The sequence below is a fragment of the Lygodium microphyllum genome, chromosome 11 (assembly GCF_053477565.2).
Source record: "Lygodium microphyllum isolate KBCC chromosome 11, Lygodium_microphyllum_v1.1.10, whole genome shotgun sequence".
Classification (NCBI taxonomy): Eukaryota; Viridiplantae; Streptophyta; class Polypodiopsida; order Schizaeales; family Lygodiaceae; genus Lygodium; species Lygodium microphyllum.
The window spans coordinates 113481276-113504073 of record NC_141145.1 but is presented as its reverse complement, the minus strand read 5'-3'; the positions used below and the strand labels follow the sequence as shown (position 1 = coordinate 113504073).

Genomic DNA, 22798 nt, shown 5'->3' with positions numbered 1-22798 from the left:
CTTTATCTTGTGTACCTCTTTTCTATTCTTTTTCTTCTCTTCTATCTCCTATTCTCTACTTCTTTCTATCTCTAATCCTCAGTGGATACGGCCTTTTGACTAAAACTCCTCTGTCAATGGAGACTAGAAGCATCGTTGTATATTTTCACTTCAATTTTGTAATGCTTGATTCAATGAAAATCTTTTAATCCTATGTAAATGTAATCAATGTTTTCATATTTATGGCTCGAAGCTTACAATTATGGGAGGTAAGCAACTCATATAAGGGAAAGAGTGTTCAACTCTTTTTCCAATTGTTTAACCATTTACTTTGAACTTATATTCAGGGGATGTACTATCTAGTAGCTCCAAGGTATCCCTTACATCTTTAAGACTCCAATTGGAAGTGATATTTACCTCATTTTCTTCTTCATGCGCTATAACTTGCACTTGAAGTTTGAAGGGCATGCAATGTATATCCAAATCCAAGGGAATCCAAATGCCTAGTTTAAGTTTATATCTCCTATAATCAAAGCCCGAAGCAAGAGTTTATGGTGCAATGTTATAACACAAAGACAAGTGTTGGGGGACATATAATACACCTCATGATATCACCCTTATGGTCATACTCTCTAGGTTTCCAAATCCTTTCTATAATGCTATCTAGTTCTACTCCTACAAAATTTCTACTTAGCCAAGATACATTTTTCCTTTGTAAATTTGCTATTTTGAAGCAAGCCACAAATATATGTAAGGGTATAGACCATGATAGGCGTATTGTTCTCTTGATATCCTTCCAGTTGTCATGGACTTTTGAATACCTTGACATATTGTGAATTTTAAATTATGCATCATTGCCTTATCAAGAATACCCCAATTTAGAGGTGAGAGACTTGGCTCAGACTTGGCAATGGTAGATCCTCGATATGTCCATATGTACCTTCTCTAGAGGAAACCACATACTGTGCATAATATATTAAAACCCTTCTCTCACTAAAAGAACCAACGGTTTCATTAGCATAGATCATTTGTGCAAACACCTTATGGATGGCATTGAAAGTTCCACTCAAGCTCTCTACAAGTTGCCATTCAGCACTTGTTGATGGAAATATATCTACAACCAAGAATTTGATATTGGTACTTGCTTAAATGAGAAAACTATCAAATATGTTATCAACTTAAGACTTACAATGTGTCTGCTAGCAAACACATTCATTTGGAGGCAAGTGCATATCCTTGGCCATGTAAACATGTTGCACTTTGACAAACCACCCTTCATGCGTAATTTTGAAAGTAATGATATGTCCCTTTCAATGATGTTTTATATCCTCTCTTTTTCTTCTTTTCACCTTGTGAGAGTCCTTGCAAGAGGGCAACATGGTAAATCAATCATTTATACAAAAGGCTTTGGGCTCCCAATTTCCGTTAACTCCTTGGTTACAGACAAAGTAGGAGTTTACTAAATGAGAAGGGCGCCCTCTAGATGCCATACTTAGATTGAACTCACAGATCTGAAAGGAGCTCACCAAGAAAGGAAAATGAACTAAAAAAGATTATCAAGAAGACAATGAAAATATATTGGGTGCCAAAAGCTCCTGAATTTCAAATTATTTGTTATTAACTTCATAACATCTTTATCATGTCCTTTGTCAGATTTTATAAGTAAATAAGGAATTCATGACTACCAAAACATGTCAAACTTTGGAGATTTTGGCTAAAAGAGAGGAGAGAATCATGAAGTGGACTCTACTATCTCCAAAGAGGAGACAAGAATACCATATTCTTGTAGCCATGGAAAACTCTCTTTGGCCCTTTTCTTAATCCCATGATTAACATTTTGAAGCATTTTTGGCCCTAATGCTAGGCATGGAGGATACTATATTATAGTTGCTACAATAATTACTTGGATATTTGATTGTTTCATCACCCACATGGAGAGACCTCTTACATATTAAATCATACATTGGACCTTCCTCTAGCCTTGTATTGATGAGGACCTCCATTTTGGTATCATGCATGCACTTATTTGCACCTTGAGGTTATAGTATTGCATGCAATGGGAGGAGTATAGGGAGAGAAGTTCCTTCCCTTAATTGTCTTTTTCTTTTCTCTTGGGGAAGATTGACACAATCAAGGTTGAGCACATCAGCACTAACATCTTAGGAGAATTCTTAAACTCCACCTTTATCAACTCCATCGAGTTGACCACATAGAGAAGGTATCACCTTGAGATAACACCATAGTGGTACTTTTCTCTAAGAAGGATTAGGAGGTTTCAACACCTCAAATTGAGCAAGATGTGAAAGTGTGAAGCCATCAAAGTGTGCTACACACTTCCTTGTGCTAAAATCACCCTTGTGAATCAAGTCCATATGAATCCTAAATTGTGCCACATCAACATAAGACATTGCTAGGAATAGTCATCCTAACCAATCAAGGGCCATAGTGCCATGAGCATTTATATCATGCCAATATGAATAACCTTCACTCACCCATGGTGAATTTAGCACTTGCCTTGAGTGGAACTTACCTCTCACCTCCAGTTGTATCCTAAGAAACTAAATGGTCACATAGTCTTGACTTTAAAGTCATCTTGGGACTTGGCAACTACAAGGGTGTCTAGAGCCACACACTCCTAGTTTCCCAGAAAGAACCTAACCCACCTCAAGTTTTCTATTCTCCATTACCTTGAGTTGTGCATCATGCCCTCCTTAGATTTCTTTTGACACCACCCTCGAGTTGTACACTTGATCTAGGAGGTCACTTACTTACAATGGCCAAGAACCCTTGGAGCCACAATCACCAACTCAACCAAGCAACCTATCTACTCCAAAGTACTTACTTAAGCTCAAGTTGCAAAACATCTTGATCACTTTGAGTAGTGCACACTTAGAATGAATTTAGTTGCATCTTTGAGCACCCTTTGATTTGTACATTTGACATTAACGGTTTCCCTCTTGAGAGCAGAAGAGCCTAATAGATTCAAGAGCTTTAGTGTAACCAAGCAGCTGAGCTACTAGGGGATGGCCACCCAGTTGACCTCGAAGACTTTAAGGTGGACCACCTCAATTTGATGCTTATTAGTTACCTCAAGTTGATGACTATAGACTATCTTGAGTTGTGTGATTGATTCTCATTCAGGTCAAGTTCTTGAGAGTAAGACCTAGAAAGAGCCTTAATATTGCATGCCAACCTTGCCATTCTAGCACTAAGACTATAGGACCTCATCACTTGGGTCCTCCACACATGTTGAGTGGCATACATGGAGCTGATTATCATTAAAGCTAATCCCTACCTTGAGTTGTTGATCACACAATTTCCCTATAAAGGGTTAACCACATGGCTACCACTACACCTAGTTGACTCTCTTGTGCTAGTACCTCTAGCATAGTACATGATCAACAACTACCTTGGGTGCATCATGAAGCCACCTCAAGTTGCATCAAGATATACATCACCTCAAGTTCCACACATCCTCTCTCACCTTGAGTTGTAGCACATATCTAAAATTAAATAAAACCACTTACCTTGAGAACTCCCCTAACTACAATGCATTCACCCATGCCTAGAGCTAGCAAATCACCCTTGGAGCTCTAAGTATTCAATCGTTACCTGCACCTTAGAACCAGTAGCTCCCCATAGCATTAGTTCCAGGGAAAATCATTGCAGTTCACCACAACCAATAGACCCAAATTGGCTTGCTCACGGCACCTTTATTGATGCAAGATTGAGGTGACCAACACCATCTCCAACTCGATGTGGAAAGTAGCTCAAGGTAGAATCACACTCCCAATTTGAGGAGATCCTCACACTATCTCGTGAGAAATCAAGGTAAGTCTTGTTTCCTATTATACCTTAAGGTCAACAGTCAAGCAAGTACTTTATATAGAAATGACAGGCACTCGAGGTGATAGATTGTAGCCAACTTCAGGGCCCCAATTAGAGACAAAACAACAAAGTCCATACATAAGCAAGCTCAAGATAGATCCCAAGAGCATCAAGTTGAGACAATTATCGCAGTCAACTTGAGGTAATGATCATAAAAAGCCAACTCAACACACAAGCAATAATCGCAGAAAGCAATAAACATAAAAGGCATAATGAACTCAAGACAAAAGCACTCAAACAAAAACTCAAGGCAAAAGCACTCGAGGTGATAGCCTATAGTCAATTCAAGGCAAAAGCACAATCATCAACTCAAGGTGAAAAGAAAAAGAACTCAAGGTGAAAAGAAGAAGCATTTGACACAATAGATAACTTAATAATATTACAACAACACAAACATTAGGCCAACGAAAGGCAACCAGCCACACTAAAGCTCCTTGAGGAAATTCATGATTTTGGCTCACAAGGCAAACATCACAACCCATGTAGCCTATTTAAATCAAAACATCTCTCCAGCCCCAAAGGAAGTCCCACAAACCTTATTGACTCAAGGCTCATAAGAAAGCCAGATGCATTGAGGCCTACTTGCCAAGCCACCACTCACAGCACACACACCAGCTTCTCCACCAACAAATCAAGAAAGAAGTGATCGAGGCACTTTTTCCTCTTGAGAAACACCTCAGCCACATCCCTTTTGCTACTAATCAACCTTGCACAGGAAGTAACTTGCCTTGCCATTTGGGGTACTCTACCTTGCTCACTTTGCACAAAGAGAAAAAGGAACACATAAGTTGTCTAATAACACTAAGTGCTCATAACCTAGCCTGGCTCAAGACAACCCATTGTGGTAGAGGAAAATTGAGCCTCATCACTCAAGGCACTGCAATGGAGTCAAAATAATCACCACCTAGTTGAAGCTCTTTTGGAAAATACCATTACCCTACTAATCAATGGAGCTAGCTAGCCTATGTGCCATCCACTTACTTGTGTCTAGACAAGTCAAAATCTTGGAGTGATCCCACAAGTTTTGATTCATAAATTGACCCAAAAACCTCAGGCAATATCATCACCATCTTCACAAGGTTCTTCCCAAAACTCTTGCATCAGTTGTACTTAAAAGGATGTTATCTCCTTGATAGAATCTCTTCAATCGGTGCCTTGATAAAGCTCTATAATTTCCATCTTGGTGTGATAGGATTATAAAAAAGTATGTTTCTCATTGTGCATCCATTAAATCATGTTTCTCTAATGGACCTTATCACATGGCTCAGGAGCTTTAGAGGTGACCCTACTGCAAACTTTAGAATACAATCATTATCAAAAAACCAATATTGCTTAGTGCATCTACAGCTCAAAATCCAAACTCCAAGACCTTCAGTGTCTCAAATTGATTAGTGATTGCAACCATATTCTTGAACAAGTCAAAAAATTTGCTACAAACATCTAGTTGACTATGTGAAAGGAAAACATCCTCATAGAAATCAAGAGAGAGATTTTAAAGCCACTCCCCATTAGCTACTCCTTAGGGATCTTTACATAGAGAGCCTTAAGACTCATACAAGTCGTACTCGATTTTGGGACCTTTAGAAAAGATGGAAACTTTAAAGAGAGGCAAACCATTGATAGATACATTAGTACACATAAAATTAGCAACTCTAGACGGTTCAAAGGCATCGAAAGTAACTCCTTTAATAAAGTTGTTGTTAGACCTACATGCTCTTGCATGGCATTTCATGACCTATATCATCACAATCCTTACTGTACAAGAGAGGCTCCCAAAATCAATAAATTGGATAGAGTATTCAATTACAATGTAGTCAAAAGAAACTGAGCAATTGGAAGAACCAAGAAAGGAGAAGGAGCAAAAAACACAAGCAAGAAGGTGAGGATGACCAAAAAACCAAAACCATTGAGACCTAGACAAGTACAAAACACCCAAAGCAAGCATCCCCTAAAGGCAATAACTGAAATACTAATAAGAAATAATAGAAAAAAGAGAAAAATAAGATTCTTCTCCTGTGATCTTACATGATTATCTATTCATGTTGCCACAATGAGACTAGCTTTTAAAGACCATTTTTGAAGCAGAAAACAGTCATGAGGCCATAAAAGACCAAATTTTATTGCAAAATGAAACGGTTGCACATCGATGACTTGGAGCTTTCCTAGATGGAGTTCAATGCCAGGACCCAACGCAAGTCTTAGTTTGTTGATCAGAGTACGTTTGACGCCCCATTCAACCTCACAAGGTTTTGTGTTATGAAGTAGCTACATGATTCAGGACCCGAAAGTGCGTCACGGGCCTAGATTTATAAATTTCGATGTCATGAGGCCATCTGGCCAAAGAGATCTTGAATTCGAGCTCGTTTGCCCCTCCAAAACTGAAAATTCCACTTTGGTTGCAGTGTGAACACAAAGAGATGAACTAGATATTTTAAATTTAAAACCTTAACCTTAATTAATGAAAGAAAACCCAATTTTTCAGTCGTAAGGAGGTTACGCCCGATTTTTCTTAAGATTTTTTCCTCTCTGATGCTAGGATTGATCAAGAATCGATCAAGAACCGACTGAACATTCCTATTCTACTCTTTGAGGGCTTCATTTTGGTTGTGAGCACTCTGATTTTCATGGAGGGAATCAAAATATTGATTTTTAGTCTTTCTCTCTCCTCTCTCCTCTTGCTGCTTGTTTACACATGTGATTCTATGAGAGAAGGGGATGGGACTCTCATGGGTCTTGATGGAAATTTTTGATGGAATAATGGTTCCAAAGCGGAGGATATTGTAGATCAGGCTGTGAGCGAGCATCGGCGGCCTCCCAACCAGGAAATATGAGCCTCAAAACCGTGGTTTTTATGAGTAAGTGATCTTTCCTTTTATTTCAAGATAAATGGTAGAAGAAATTGCTTGAGAACAATTGGTTTTGGTTCCCCATGCTATGTTTTCTCAAAAATATTAAAGAAAATCAAAAAATTCAGTAGTATAATAATTTTTCCCTAAACACGCAAAACCCACAAGTTTTGGTTTTCATGGAAATAATGAAATTTGGGGCTTTTGTTGGGTTTTCTTTAGGTTCATATGAGATGAAAATGAATATGGAAATATTGTTGAGCATATTTGATTAAGAAAAACCAATAATTTTGAAATATCATAATTTTCTAACAAATAAATATGGAAAATTAGTGAAAAAATGAAAAAAAAGGGTATTGCATCTAAAAATTAACAAAAAATATGATTTATGTGCATGAATTTATAACAAGGTTGGAGCATGATAGATAGACTTGTTTCTATGTTAGAGTATGTTTTTTATCGATTTTTACATGAAAAACTACACAAAATAAATGTTACACCTATCCAACGAATGCAAAATCTAAACAATAGGAGGAAAGAGGGGTTGTAAAAGTGAGTGGTTGCTAAAAATGTTTTAAATTTTGATTTATTTGATTATACATAGCATACAAGTATATCACCATTTAAATTTAAGAGGGATGAGTAGCACAAGAAAACACGATGCTAGTCTCTAGTAATGTCACAATTACGAGTAGTTTGGAAATCATTAAAGGATTGTCTTTGCACCTTACGTTGCTAGTTTTTTTTTTATCATAAATTTTTTTAGCACGAGGTGTGTCATCCACAATTGCATTATGCATATCACATGGTAACTCCTGGGATGCATTGCAATTAGTTTCTGAGATATATGACCCACGTTGAGTTGTGAGGAAACCCAAGCTGTAGACTAGACAATCGAATCTTTGGGGTGATATTGGTAAGAGAAATTTTATATCCTAGAATGTTTCAAATAAATAAGAGTGGAGTGTGTTCGTATTTGCTTTATGTTTTGGAACATCTCCTTAAACAAGGTCGCAAACAAATCTTTATATGTATTAATTCAATTTTCTCTAAGATACCGTGTGTGATGTGCCCACTAAAAGATATCCTTAATGGCATGATTTAGCGGTCCATTGAGATGATTTTCTAGGAAAACTGCTTGGTAGTCTTTTAAATAACACAAGTTTTACTATCTAGACTCTATCGAGTCCACTTTGCAGTGGAAGGTCTTGTCCATTTACATGAGAATCGACCTGAATTTCAAGGTCTAAGTAAACTAATGTTTCCTATTCAAATTAACTAGCACTGGTCTTTGAGCATCTTCTTATGCTAGATTGCTCAAAGCACCGAACCAAAGCAGTACAACTCTTTTACTGAAGCTAATCATCATGGCAGAGCTTGAACAAATAGCCAAGTTCAATGGAGAAGGAAAAATCTCACTCCATTCCCTTAAAATGATACGAAGTAAAGGTTCTAGCTAATTCTAATATGTGATCAATATCTCTTACACTATACTGCATCAAAATGTAGAGAAATTCTCGACTTACCAAGACCACCTTGCCTTAAGGAAGATTCATCAAGAATCTCGCTCTCTCGCTTCCCTCAATTGGATAGCTTTAGCTCTCTACTTAGCTAACACATTTATATTGTACAATTAGCCACCTTAATTAGTCCTTTTAGTTATAACACTCATTCATGTAATATAAATCCCAATACACAAACAATGAAAACAATCCTTTGGAATACAACTTCTTTATTTATTGGAGAATCTTATACAAGTGTTTACCTTTAGTGCATACAGAAGAATGATCCAAAGGCCCTTATTTACTAACATTTCTATCCCTAGCTAGTATCACCATGCTTAAGAAGTTCATCCTATGTCACATAGGGGTTTGAATAGTTCTTCGAGCCTAAAAGTTTACTAGCCAAAGCCCAATTGGCACCTTGAAATCCTCCTATCTAAGGATCCCCTAGAGAGACACCTCTTGCCATTACAATCAGTTTGAACTCTCTGAGGTTGCAAAAACCAATCCCCCTTGGTAAAGAGATCTACAGCTAGCCTTGAGAGAGGTCTAGCATGCATTTCTTTTATCCTATTGTAAATTTTGTACATTAGGATTTTGACCGATTCAATCAAACTTGCCAAGTCCATCAAGTTGCATCATTTGCAATCATAAGTAATTGTTTTTCAAGAAAATTTTATACACAATAGGGAGGTTTTAACCTAGTAGAAATCCTTTCCAACTTGGTCTTGTCCCCTCCTAAGATTTTTCTTAGTTTTCCTTTGGATTTTTCTAGGTTCTCTTTGTAATCTCGATCCCAATTAGTCCTCTTTATTAGATCTTTCCTTGGTTTTTATTAATTTTTCCAACGTTGTCGTAGAGTTCACGCAAGGGCTGCAGAACATGGGGTTCAAGATACAGCAAGAAATGAGGCTAACAAGAAAAACTCAAATATTTGATGCCAAAGTTCACTATATTCCTTGTCAAATGAGTTACAAGAAGTTCATATTCAGAATAATTTGAAGTTTCTCATAAACTGTTCACATTCAGGTTTTTGAAGACAGTTATGAATTTGGTACATAGGCTTGAGGAGACTTGAAGAGTTCTGCTGGAAGAATTCTACTGGGCAGTAATCCCTATGAACAAATTTTCAGAAATCCTTTCAATGCCAATACAATGAAGTTCTGTGGGCAGCCTGCTGCTTCCTCCTCATCTCCTCCTCGATGTTGACATCTTGCAAAATTGTTTCTTCACACTCATCAAGTTCCAACTCTGTCATTTCAGGCTCAGGCCTAGAAGGTAAGATTCCCTCCAATGCACGGCACTGATCTGGGGTAAGAGAACCAGATTCAGGAAAATCTACAGAGAAATGAATGTAAAGCTTTCCCTTCATGAAAGGTCTCTGATCCTTTCATCATTGATAGCCTTAAATTGAGCTGGTTTTATAATCTTCCTAGGGAATGACTTCTCTCTAAAACATTCTTTTTCCACTGGAAGCAAAAAATCATCATTTCCAATCTTCAATTCTACAAGAGTTTCAGCTGTAAACTTATGTCCAATATTTGCAGGGTCTCTCAACATAGGCTGCTTCATAGCTTTTTCAATCTGTTCATCACTATCAAAAGGAAGCGGGCCAGCAACCGGCTTAACCTTCTTATCAACTGTTTTATATTTTGTGTCAACCTTGGCATCATTCAAGCACTCTTTTCTTTGCTGCAATTTCTGCAAATTTTCAGCAACTTTCACCTCTGTTGGCTGAAAAATTTCAGCCTTTCGCTCTATGGACTGCATGGGTGCAGCCTGAAACTCTGTATGCAGAAATTTTTGTGCATTCAACTCTGTTGGCTGAATGGATTCAGCCCTCGGCTCTATGGACTGCATAGGTGCATCCTAAAACTCTGTATGAGCCATAAATTCAGTTTGCCGAGTTTTCTCAGCCTCTAACTCTGTTTGTAGCATAAAACCAGAAATTTCCTGAAACATATCCAAGGTTTGCACAGGTATGATCTTTGAACCCTTACATACATCAGTTTTCAGCATTGCTCCCATCTCAAACAATGTATCTGCATAAGACATCCCTTCATACAATCCATCTACATGCTCTTCTGCTTGCAAAATACCTGCATTCTTCAACTCTTTCTCCTTACGACCAATGTACTGCCTGGCAGCTCTAGGCAAATCTGAAATTTTCTGATAACTCACTGAACTATCTAAAGAAAAACCAACAAAATTATTGGAGAAAGATTGGCTGCTAGGAGGCGAGATCTCCACTTTTCTCCGCTCTGTACCACTGGCGTCTCGCAAGACAGCGGTACCTAATGAAAATCCAACTCCTTTGCAGGTAGTGGTGCCTCACGCAAGGAGTCCCTGCTTCTCGGATGATTTACCCCAATAGTCATAAACTGAATAGCTCGCATACCATCTTTACTGCGTATCCGCGCATAAGCTGACCCGTCATCCATCACTTTCGTTTCCATTCTTGCTTCTGTAATGAAAGGCTGTCCAAGAATAATCGGATAAGAGCAAGAATCCTGAACAAAGCAATGATAATCCTCTTCAATATTACCAATAGAAATTCTGATACTCGGACAAGCAGCATACATATCACCAGAAGTATTATTGGCGGCTCTCATGCGCCAGCCATGCTTTGCATCCATAGGCCACTTGCCACTCTCATAAACACCTCGAGCAATAAGATTAATCTCAGAACCATGATCAACTAAAGCGACCAATGGAATTTGTTTCTCTCCAATCCTTACCACTGTCTTAGTGGTTGCTCTAGCCCAATGACTTCGTGAAAAATGGCTGCGAGGAATGAGAATAGGGGTATCATCATCTTCATACTGCATAGGCTGCACTATTTTCTCCAATTGCGGATTAACAGAAGCATTCTCAACCATCACTGCATCATCATGCTCTTTCCCAAGAGCTCCATGCCACAATCCCTGTAAAGCAGGTCCTTCCATCGCATGTCGTTTCCTCCGCAAAAGATCCTACATCTGATCCTGTATTTCTCTTCTAGCAATCCCAAGAGCCTCTCCAACAGTAAAAGTGACTTCACTATTCAAAATTCTTTCATGAAAAATCTTACTCATATCCCTTTGCATATTAAGGTCTGACGAGAGCTTGAATCATGGCTCTTTTCTTGGTTGCCTCTTTTCTTTTTGTTTATCTCCCATTGGTTGTTCAGGACCTGATTGAGCTGGAGAACTTGACATAGGTGGAGCTGTAACAGGTGGTGAAACAAAGTCACCCCCTCTAGTCTTTTTGGAGGTGCTGGGACCCTCCTCATCTCTTCTTCTCTTTTCCTCAACCATGGCATCTAAACCCTGTGTTTTAGCCATATAAGCAAAAATAGAATACCTGCCAACAGGAGAATCCCATCCTGTTTCTCCTCGGATGCTGGAGCCCACACAAGTCATAGTAGATGCCTGAACTTTCCCTCTTCTCGCTATCTCCAAGGCAGAGGACCATAAAGCAGAGTCACCATCAGATTTATGCTCAAGCTGGACTTCAAAAGCTGAAGCATCTCCTCTAGCACTCACATAAGCTGATCGCGCAGCCATATCATCAACAAGCTTCTTCATGCCTCCCTTACCGAAGTTTGTGTCAAGAGGAGCGCCAGTCTCTATCAGCCATATCTTCCCATCTTGTCCCCAGAACACTACATTCTTCTTACGTGCTTCCTGAAAAGCATCACAATCTCTGCAGTGTTGGTGCTCTGTACTATCGCACCAAATACATCGTCGCCCTTTTCTTTGACTAGCTGGAAAAGCAGTTGCTGGAGCAGGTGCTACAGCAGGTACTGACATAAGTTGCTCCTTTAACTTACCAACTTCAGCTTTGACTGCTTCAATCGTCAAATCTGCCAAGCCTTTAATAACATCATCTACAGATAAGGGCACTGGAGCAGCAGGAACTGGTGGATTCACAGCAGGAGGAGTAGGCTTAGGCAAAGAAGTTGCAGCAGGGGTAGAAGAAGAAGTCTCCAAGGATTTTTCAGGAACTGATCCTGTATTACGATGCAATCTTACTCTCCTGCGCTGCTTCTTAACAAGAGCATTCACAGCATCAATGACATGTCTCCACTCGGTCTTTAAACCTGAATCAGTAGCTTGATCTTCCAAAAGATCATCCAACTTTTCCTGTAAATCAGCATCTGCAGCTTGTAAAAATAACTCCACTTTCTGCATCTCCAAAGCTTGCTGTTCAGTCCCATCTAACTGATCATAGCGGCTTTCAAACTCTCGCAGAAGAGCAGTAACAGAAAGTCCCTTATTAGGCATAGAAACCCATGCTAAAAAATTCCTGTGATTCATAAGACCTGTATCCTCCAAGAAATATTCATCTTTTAATGCCTTCTTAAATTCAACCCAACCTGCATGTGTTTCTTGAATTTCTGCAATTCGGCCTTCAAGAGCGCGCACCACGATCCGCAAGAAGTAGCGGTTCCAAACATCTTGAGAAACCCCAAAAAACTTCATCTTTTCTTCATACAAATGCAGGTAAGTTGACACTTGCTGGCCATTAAACTGCTTCATCTCCTGTTGGACAGCTTTCAAGGCATCCATAGCATCACTGTCACGTTTTGCGTGAGCTTGCTGCTGCATATACATGGTAAATGACTGAAACAGGTTCTTCATAACATTATCATCTGTCATCTCTTCTTGCGAGTCTCCCATCTTGCTGAAAAAAATGACGCAGCACTTTCACGTCGGGTTCACCAGAAATGTCGTAGAGTTCACGCAAGGGCTGCAGAACACGGGGTTCAAGATACAGCAAGAAAGGAGGCTAACAAGAAAAACTCAAATATTTGATGCCAAAGTTCACTATATTCCTTGTCAAGTGAGTTACAAGAAGTTCATATTCAGAATAATTTGAAGTTTCTCATAAACTGTTCACATTCAGGTTTTTGAAGACAGTTATGACTTTGGTACATAGGCTTGAGGAGACTTGAAGAGTTCTGCTGGAAGAATTCTACTGGGCAGTAATCCCTATGAACAAATTTTCAGAAACAGCCTGCTGCTTCCTCCTCATCTCCTCCTCGATGTTGACATCTTGCAAAATTGTTTCTTCACACACATCAAGTTCCAACTCTGTCATTTCAGGCTGAGGCCTAGAAGGTAAGATTCCCTCCAATGCACGGCACTGATCTGGGATAAGAGAACCAGATTCAGGAAAATCTACAGAGAAATGAATGTAAAGCTTTCCCTTCATGAAAGGTCTCTGATCCTTTCATCATTGATAGCCTTAAATTGAGCTGGTTTTATAATCTTCCCAGGGAATGACTTAATAAGCAGTTGTCGAGAGTCAAGATGACTCAAAACAAATTGGAAGCCACAAAGAGCCTCTGTTAAGTTCAAAGTGTGCTCAATAAAAAGATCATCGCCCTTTCTCTTGAATTTTGGATGCTCTCTGAGTTGGAGGACAAATACAATGTCACTGGTAACAGTTTCAGGCGCCTCATCAGCTTGCAGAGATGCTTTAGCTATCTGCTCTTGCTCAGGTCTGTGGTAATAGATGCCCGATCTGTATTGTGTTCCAACAACATTTCCCTGTCGTTTGTATTGAGTGGGATCATGCTTTCCCCAAAAGCAGCTTGAGAGAGAGACCTCCCTGTTTAGTTATGTCGAGATGCCACTGCTTTTCGCAAGCTCACACTCGTGCTAATCATGCAGAATTCCACAGCTAATCTGAGGCGATGATTTCCAAAGAGAAGGATTGGCAATGGCTTCAGCTAGCTCCTCACAATGAGCTTCAATAAGATCGAAGGCAGGATCGGGGCACAACTGGTCGCTGTTCACATCGCTTTCATAGAATCCAATTGGCTCGTCAAACGATTAGATAAGTCTGTTGATTGTTTGTTTTGGTGCCATGATCAAGGAAGATCTATCGATATCCCTCGATTCAGGATCAAGAGGTTCCCAGTTAAGGCGAAGGCGAAATTTTCCCCCCAAATCGATCCTTCAGAACCCTCTCGGAGTCCTGTGCCTTCATGATCCTTCCCTCTCGTGTCCCAGCAGAGTCGGCCCACACTTCCTCTCTTCCCTTTTTGAGTTAACTGAAATGAACGAATGCAAACCACATCCTTTCCAGCAGCAGTTTTAAATCTGAGCTTAATCTGCCCTTTAACCTCTGTCTCTCCGGCAAACTTTGGATCATGTACAAAGCTTTGGCCTGACCGAGCATTTGGTGGTAATTCTCCCGTGCATGCATGCTTCAATGCTTCAATAATTGTTTGGTGGTAGAAAATATGTCGTCAAACTTTTTCTTCACAATTGAACCCTCTGCTAAGGGCCAGTTTCCTTCATCCTGATGAACAAAGATCACATTTTCCAGAATAGCCTTTGACACTCCCATCAGAGCTGGAACCTCCCTGTCCATATCAGCACATCTATAACTCAAGCAAACTTTTTCTCCTGTTTCTTGATCGATTCTCTGCAGCGCACTCCCAATTGCTTTTTTACTCTAGGTTGATCCCCTCCTGTACAGTATTCCCCTTTTTCGCAATGGTTCCAGGCATGGACAAAGATGTCAGTCGCTTATGAGTGCTTCGCGAAGGCATTCTATTGCACGAATTTTCTTCTACAAGCTGGACAGGGCCAAGGAATGGCTTGAAAAAAAATCTGAGAGAGACCGTCCGAGCTATGCGAATTCTCCCCCCATGGAAACCATAGCAGGGTGCGGACATTACTGGACTGCCTTTTTTGCTTTTTCCCGAGTTTTTAGCTTCTTGAATCGGTTTTTGCTGCAACAGCTTGATATTCTTGGACAAATCTAAGAATATCTTTTGCTATTCTATCACCTTGTCCCTCTCTGAGACGGTGAAGAAAGCCAAGGAATCCTTGCCATGTCTGCCTCCCCCACAGAGGAACCGGAATAGCCGTCTTCAGGTTGCCATTTCACGAAAAAAAAAAACTATTTTTCAAATAAAGCAGCAGACTCCACTTTTCTGGACACTTCCCCCCCCCCCCCCCCCCCATTTTCTCCACAAGCCAAGTCCGCCAAACTTTTAGTCCCATTATCATATAAAGTGACGGCCCCCAGGAAAAGCTTCTTCCCTCTAATAGTAGGCATGAGTGATTGTACACATTCAGCATGCAGACAAAAGAACTTGGGACTGGGGACACACCCTCTTCTTGCATCTGCTCAAAACAGTCCAACACACTTCCAATCTACCCATGTAAAGCATAACCTGTGATAAGGGCATTCCAAGTTATTGCATTTCGGACAAGAAGCTCATCCAACACTCCCTGTGCTTTGCCAAATGCACCACATTTGGCATACATATCCACCACAGTAGTCCTAAGCAGAATATCACTTTGCAACCAACCTAGTCTGACAATTGCTTCATGAACTTGTTGACTCTTGGCAAGTGCTCATATGTCAGCACATGCTTTCAAGGCGCAGATAAATGAGACTGCATTGGGAGAGTGACCCTCAGATTGCATCTTATCAAATAACTTTAGCGCTTCTTCACCTGGTCCATGCTGTGCATACCCAGCAATAAGTGCATTCCAAGAGACTACATCTCGACAAGGAAACCCGTCCAGCACTCCTTGAACTTTTCCCATTGCACATGATATTCCTGAATTTACACCTTTGTCTTCAGAGCTTAAATGTCAGCTTCTATAAAGCTTCCTTTGATTCCACGGTATCCTGCACTTTTCTTGGAGTTCATCATTAAAATTATCAGCTTGATAATGTCCTTTGGCATCAGATTTTCATATTTTTCTAACACTCACACATCATGCATCCAAACAAAATCATACACATGCACTAAGGGAATATATACATTGGATGCGAATTATCAAAATGCATCACACAAACAATGAATCACACGCAGAAAATAACACAAATGCACAACAAAAGAAATGGAGGTGTATACGACTCGGATGCGCAGCAGCATGACAACGTGTTTTGACATTTTCTCGCAATCTTTCTTGACCCAAACCTTTGTTGAAGGTTGGATAATTGACCATATTCCAAGTCTTAACTACTGTTCTAGACTTCTATGTTTTAGGATATGGTTAAATTTTATCTTAATTTATGGAAACTAAGTTGGAAACCTTGGAATCTTGATTTTTACCTTGGAAGCCACATAAGTTAAGAAGGCGAGTATTTTTCTTAGGAATTTTAGACTTCTATTTTCTTGAAAGAGGATCATATTTGCTCTTTGGCTACTTCATAAGCTAGGATTTGTACTCCAATTTCTTTTATTAGAAGCGAGTCGATTGGAATATACTAGATTTCTAAGGGATAAATATGCAATTTAATAATTTCAAATTAACTAATAATGATGAAATTTTCTCTATTGAATATACTCAATAAATTTAATGGTCTACTTTTAACAGCTTAATTCACTTTTCTCTATATTTATATGCTTTATAAATTCCAATAAAAATATAATTGATACAATTGTTTGATTCCTTATTTGTTGTGGATTTTTCTAAGTTGAAATTTGATTTATTTTGATGCACTTTGTTCATGGACAACTAAATAAGTGTTTGATTCAATATAATGCAATATCGTGCAATTTATCTTACCTTTCAAAATTTAAAAGTATAAATTAATAGTTTCTACTTTATTCTAACATTCCTTCCTTGTTGAATTTTCACTTTTATCTATTTGTTAAGCTAAAGATTCTTTATCCAATATTGAAAGATTTTTTATTTATATTTGTAATCCTTGTAAGAGATGAATATTAACCTACAAAGAAACCTAGATTTGCATTACATAAGATGGTGTGTTGTCCATGCTCATGACTGCATTTGTAACTGCTCCACTCCCTACTCCAAAGTATCATCTCTTCAAGGCGATCATGAATAAGATCCTTGTACGCTAGCTTTTTGAGCTTTATCAGCCATGAAAATATGATTGGAAACCTCAAGCAGTTAGGTGGATTCCGTGCGAGATAGAGACTTTGTAGGGAGAAGAAGAAGCCATTCCACAAATGCTAGAGGCAAGAGAGTGAACAAAGTCTCTGCAAGGCGGAGTAGTGCTCTCTTACATGGTGATTCTCGGTGATGATGGTCTTGTCTTACTCTTCTCTTCCCTTACTAATCCCTCTCTTCCTCTTCTATCATTCTTCTTCTTCTCCTCCCTTTCCTCTATTATCTTTCCCTTAATCCTCCCTCCTATATCTTCTCTATTACTTCTTCCTACTCCCTCCTTCTTCTATTCTTTTCCTACTATTCTCCTCTCTTACTCTCCTTCTTCTTCCCTCCCACCTTCTACTTCTTTGTCTCTTCCTCTCACTCCTCCTATCTTCTTCTCCTACCTCTTTCTTTTTCTCACTTCTTCTTCTTCTCCTTGTTCTTCTTCTTCTTCTTCTTCTTCTTCTTCTTCTTCTTCTTCTCTCTCTCTCTCTCTCTCTCTCTCTCTCTCTCTCTCTCTCTCTCTCTCTCAATAGCAGTGACTAGCGCGTAAGGAAGAAAGTCAACTTTGTTTAAGCTTATACTAAGGCTCCTTATAGTCTTAGTTACTAAGGATTTGATAAGCCTTAATCAAAGGCTACTACTCGCCATCATAACTCAAAGTTGTCTCCCTCTTATCGATTACAAGGCTCATCATGTGGTGCATGGTGTCATAAAAGAAAATACCTTAATATTTTTGTACTTTGGAATCATGCTAATTCCATATCTTGTAATTTTCAACCCTTGTAAATTCAGCCCTTGCCTATGTAAATGTACCCTTAACTTTGGAGATGAGGAGTTAGGATAAAGAAGGCAAGAGGCTAAGGGAAGACATCTTTTGGCACATTTACAAAAATTGGTTGTTCATTTTTCTTGTTGTTAGCTTCTTTCTTGCTAGATGAAGCATCAGCCATGGCTGTCATGTATTTTTGGAACTGTCATCATTAATACATGGCAAGATGTCTTGGTGCAATAATTATTTTATTATTTTATGTCAATTTCAATTTTAGTTAGTTTTCTTTTCTTGTTGAATGCTTCATTACATTGGTATCAAAGCATTAGCTTAGATCCTGTCAGAAGTCATTTTCATGCAATAGACTTAGTTGCAGTGACTAGGGAGTGAAAACCGCAGTCAAAATTGTAACGTGTCCCCCTGTCCACTTGTAGGACATGTCTTAGTAGCCCATCAGGAAGAGAGTCTAGAAAGCGCCGCCTGGCACTCACAAGGAATGTCATGGGGTTTGCGATCTAGGTCTCCCGGAGTCTGTCACAAAGCAGAAGAACCTGGCCATTCCCACTTAGGACCGACTGGAATCAGGGTTTTCCTAATAGTGAAGTTCCTAGCAGGTAGCTAGCGTGGAGCCCCAGACGAACTACTTTGCGCAGAAACATCAGGGTCGAAGCAGAGTTATACTACACTTGGTTCAAGGAGAATGGGAAACGAGAGGGATGCGAAGCTCGACCTCTCTGCCGATAAGGCATAGGCCCATTCTGTTCCCTAAAACAGCATAAATCGGGACTCTTGCTCTATAGATTCTAGGTCATTGTTACCTCACTATCAATTCCTTTTAGAAAAGCTCCTGGCCAACCAGGACCACCCTTCCGTAGGACGGACCCAGAGTCATGTCTAGTGCACTTTCCTCAGGTTGCTTCAGATCTAATTACCTACCACATTTAGTTTGACAAGCAAAAACAACTTCCTTAATTAACCAAATTAATTACTGGTTCCTTCACGTAACTTAAGCACTGACACAGAAAAACAATGTCAAGCAAGTTCCTTTTTCAACATTTGATCTTTATTTATCAGTCTTTGGAATACATCAAATAAACCTGCCTGAAGGCTATCCCAACAATCCTCAGGGATCGCTATTCCAAGTTTCGCCCGTTGACTAGTATGCGAGCCTCGAGATCCCATCTCGAGTCACGTCAGCCTCTTGTGCAGGATTTGGAGGCAAGAAATTTACGGCCAAAGCCTCCACTGGCACCCAAGCGTCCTCCTGCTCCAAGTAGCATCCACGGAGAGACCTCTCGCGGCGGGTTCGGTCCACGTACTCGGTGCGGCTAACAACCCCCTTGGATAGGGTCAGGCAGATAGTCGGAGGTTACTGATACTGCCTCTCCCTCCATGCTTTTAACCTGAAGCATTAGTTGTTTTTCCTAAATTAGTTCCTTGAGCAAAGAACTACAAACAATGCACCTAAGTGTACAATCACAAGCATTCCAGTGGTGGTCGTTCTTTAGATTTTTTACTAAATAGAAAAATTATGGTATTAAATTACTATATAGTTATTTGAAAAAGTGGTAAATTGTAGGAAATTGCTAACTAGCAATCTTTGCAAATTTGCTACTCAATCAAATAGCTATATTGTATTTTTTCTAGATTGATTTTGCTATCTAGTACATATTTTACTATATACATATCTAGCAAACATCCACTTTTTACTAGTTGAGACTTTTGCTAGATATGCTCTAACTTATCTAGTAAACTTATCTTTTTTTGCTATATAGAAAATGGTTTAGAGTTCCTTGTGCAATGACAATACGGAAAAAATATTAAGGGGATAATTATTGATGATGAACTCGAGTAATCGAGCCAAATCTAGAGGACGACAATGGCCCTAGAGGTCGAAAAGCTGATGGTTGCAAGGATATGGCAAGTTTGAGAAAAGAAGAAGCTAGGGTTAAGTAATGAAGGCCATGGCAATATTGATAGGAGGCATAATAGGACGAAGAATATGGTTTGGTGTTCGAGACACTAAAGCAGCAATTGATTTAGTAAACGTATGTGAAAGGGATCTAGCTACGGGTTATGGCGGCTTGCATGTGGCAAGCTCCTTTCGTCAGGGGCTGCTACTGTCACGTTGCGCCATCATCGCCATCATCATCATAATCATCATCCTCTTCCTCTCCTTCATCATCATCCTCATCGACATCTCCACCGCCATCCTTATCATCTTCTATCTCCATGTTGTCATCTGTCTGTCTCTCAGAAGCTTAGAAGCTTCCACTAAAGGCTTCCTTAAGCCTTGTTTACATGTGCCTTCCCCGGTTTCTAAAATCAGTATTGTAAAGCCCCAGTTTCTGCGCGGGGAAAGAAATATCGGCCTAATAGGCAGTTTCGGAGATCGAGAAAAAGGGCAAGGAGAATTCGCGGAGTCCAAGTCCACTACGTCATCAATGGCTCCAAAGCAAAAGTCGCGAGGTGCACACGCGGGAGCTTCCACCCCGAGTACACGTGTGGACAACATCCCAAACCTCAATGCCCAGGTCCTTAAAAATTAATTCCGCATGAAAGGATGCATTAGGCATGTTTAATTTTCATAGGGAAGTTATAAATGCATTTATTCATTCGATTTACAAAGTTGAGTGCATGTCGAATATTGGAATTGCTTGCACTCCCGTGGGACAAGGGTAGCTGTAATCTTCTTGAATGTATAGTGCATGTCGAATATTGGAATTGCTTGCACTCCTGTGGGACAAGGGTAGTTGCAATCTTCTTGAACGTATAATGCATAACTTAGAAGATGATATCGTGCTAAGAAGGATAGAGCTTATGTCGCATGATGCACTTATGAATTAAATTCATGGTCATGGTTCATATTGAGGATAATCTTAGACGCCCATTGAATGATGTCCAAATCGTCGCAATGCATGGAAAGGAATTATGAACTTTGCAAATTTCCTGTGAAGATGGTTGCATTTTAGGTCGGGTTGAGTGCTGAAGGAAGGATTAATTTAATGTTGGACTCATGGTATTCGCTCATGCATGGAGTCCTTCTATCAAAGTTTGAATGCATCTTCATCAAAAATATTAAAGCTTTGATTTCGTTGCATCAACGTAGGATTTATACGAGTTAGCTCTGAATTGTCAATCATTATAGTTTAGGCAAGGAAAAGTAATGATCATTGTAGATCTTATAGCTACATAGAAGGAAAAAGTCTATGAATTGCATATTTGCATGGAATGATGCATCTCACTTATCTTCCAGTTATTTATATCTTTTAGGGGAAAAACTTGCAATTTTAGAATAATGTATTTGCATCTAATAGAAAGATAATCTTAAATAGTGGGTTGGTTAGAGCAACTAAGTAATCCGCATGAAAATCATAAAGGTACGATTAGATTTCAAATAACGATCACCTCTAAGTGCTAGGTAGGATTAAGTTACGTTAAAATTCTGCCTAGTATCGCACTTAGGATGCCGACGTAATATTTTCGATCCCTAAGATCCTACCCACATTCACGGAATGTTAGGGTTAGCTAAATGCCCATGCAAGAATGATCTAGGGTTCCCACCCTAAGGATCAATTGACCAAAGGCTAGACTTGTGCAAGGGAATTAGGAACCCTAGCGCCAAGATGTTATCGGCCTAGTAGGGTTAGGGTTGGGTTGGGTCAAGAAGACTCCCAAGCCCTTATCTTGATCAAGGGTATTCTTGATCAAGGAAGACCATACAAAGAAAGATATAATCTCCACAAGTTGGGCGCTGATGCCTATCTCATGCCACAAGTTGCAATGTTGCATGGTTTTGTGTCTAAATCACAAAAATAAGAGGATAAACAAGCAATTCAGCTTACGAAACCCTTGGGATCTTGCCAAGACAGAATTGATCCCGGATCAAATGCTGGATGTATTCAGAGAGAAGGATTCACACCTTAGCAGTTGGCTGTACAAACGACCACTAGAATGCTTATGTTTGTACAGTTTAGGAGTACTGTTTGTTCTTCTTTGCTCAAGAAACTAATGCTGGAAAGTAATTAATGCTTCAGGTTGAAAGCGTGGTGGGAGAGGCACTATCAGTTACCCCCGACTGTCTGCTTGAACCTATCTAAGTCCAAGGTATTGCCAACCCTATAGGATCCTCAAATGCCTAGGGCCCAATGCCTACAAACTCCAACTCCCTAAGAACGTAAAGCTTCACAATGTATTTCATGTTAGCGTACTAAAGAAATATGTATCCAATCTTAACCATGTACTCTATGATCAACAAATTGTAATGCCAAGCCAAGGAGTCCTTGAGCTCTCGCCAACTAGAATCCTAGACATTGAAGAAAAGAGATTGAGAAGTAAAACCCTCAAGGAGTACCTCATCCAACGTAAGGACTTTCCAGAAGAAGATGCCACATGGATTGACGAGAGTACCCTCAACCAACAATACCCCCAATTCCTTTTGAGATGATGACATCTCGATTCCTTAAGGGGAAAGAATGTAACATATCCCTCCCATATGACCTCCCCTATTTTTTAAAAAAAAATTAAAAAGAAAAGAAGAATTGACCCCCCCGCTCATGCCGCCAACTAGTGGACGGGGAGGGGGGGGACTGCTGGGTGTCATCAGAGAAAGGAGGGGGGGCTGCTGTTGATAATGTGTGGGAAGGGGGGGAGCTCTAGGATGACGTGGGTAGGGGGTAATGAATACTTCCTCTTCCCCTCCCCCATTCTCTGCATGGCGACGTCCATCCAGCTAGTCACTCTATTAGGAGTAGAAGGGGGAGGGGGCTCCATACCGTACCAAACCCCTGCCCCCCCTCAAAATCTCTATAAAAGGGCCCTTGGGCATTGAAAGGAGAGAGGGAGGATCATTGTTGTCCGATTGGTGATGAGAGAGTAGGAGAAAAGAGAGAGAGTATGTGTGTGTGAGAGAAAAGAGAGAGAGAGAGAGAGAGTACGATAAAAGATATAAAGAGA

At 39.8% G+C, this 22798-nt stretch overlaps 1 pseudogene; it reads right to left on the bottom strand.

The window, feature by feature from the left end:
* Positions 1–13126: 13126 nt before the first annotated feature.
* On the bottom strand, positions 13127–14717 carry LOC148029252 (dnaJ protein homolog 2 pseudogene; annotated as a pseudogene).
* Between the last annotated feature and the right edge of the window lie 8081 nt (positions 14718–22798).